The sequence below is a fragment of the Notothenia coriiceps genome, unplaced genomic scaffold (assembly GCF_000735185.1).
Source record: "Notothenia coriiceps isolate Sejong01 unplaced genomic scaffold, NC01 NC01_scaffold00037246, whole genome shotgun sequence".
Lineage (NCBI taxonomy): Eukaryota > Metazoa > Chordata > Actinopteri > Perciformes > Nototheniidae > Notothenia > Notothenia coriiceps.
The window spans coordinates 17029042-17030373 of NW_011369947.1; positions in this window are offsets into that span (position 1 = coordinate 17029042).

Here is a 1332-nt window from a genome sequence, read left to right on the forward strand (position 1 = left end):
TTTGATCAGAAAACAGCAAAGGTAAGACGTATTTGCCGTTTTGGCTCCGTAAAGTGAAGTTGTGTGTTGTCTTTGATTCCGCTGCCGCAAGTGTTGGTCTCACAGTGATGATACTTATACCATTGGAATCTGTGGAATCTCAGCTTTCATGTTATATCTAGTTTGTGCAGATCCAATGAAGTATAACATATTTCTACCGTGAGTTATGTGCTAAGTGCTTTAGCACTCTTTTGCTTAGTGCTAATTCAGAGGCTCGTCGTTAGACTTGTGTTTTGTTTCGTTAAAAATGGTTCATATCGTCAGGTAGCTGAGTTTATTCCCGTTAAGTGGGTATGACACATTCATAGTTTGTTAGATTTTCAATCAATCAATCAATCAATGTTTATTTATATAGCCCAATATCACAAATGTTACATTTGTCTCAGTGGACTTCACAGTTTGTACAGAATATCAGTATGACAATACGACACCCTCTGTCCTTAGACCCTCACATCGTACAAGGAAAAACTTCCGGAGAAAACCCCACAGTTTAAAGGGGAAAATGGGAGAAACCTCAGGAGAGCAACAGAGGAGGGATCCCTCTTCCAGGACGGACAAACGTACAATAGATGCCGTGTGTAAATTGAAAAGATAATACATTTGCAACATAGGTAGTCCAAATGTTTGGAAATACATGTGTGTATAATAGGAAGATGAATCCACAAGGATATCCCTCCAGGACTTATGATCCAGGACCACAGCCACGACTCAAGATCCAGGACTCACGATCCATGACACAGGACCGCAGGATCATCCATGATCCCGGCTTATATAGACACCAAAAAGAAAGAAATTTGGGGAAGCTGGGTTAATCGGAACATGAGAATACACAGGTATAGACAGAGAGAAGGAAGAAGTCAGATGTCCCCCGACAAATTAAGCCTATATCAGCAAAACTAGGGGCTGAATCTAATCAGCCCTAACTATAAGCTTTGTCAAAAAGGAAGGTCTTAAGCGCACTCTTAAAAACGGATAGGGTGTCTGCCGTCCGAACACAAACTGGAAGCTGATTCCACAAAAGTGGAGCTTGTTAAGAAAAGGCTCTGGCTCCGATTGTACTTTTAGAGACTCTAGGAACAACCAACAACCCTGCATTCTTGGAACGCAATGCCCTAGTACAGTGGTTCTCAAAGTGGGGGGCGCGCCCCCCCAGGGGGGCGCAGAGGCATGACAGGGGGGGCGCGAGAGACCAGGAGGAAAAATGGTTATACATTTTTTTTTTTTTTAAATATTTAATTTTTTTTTTTTTTAAATTATTGATTCGAAAATAATATCATACAGTACTATTACGTC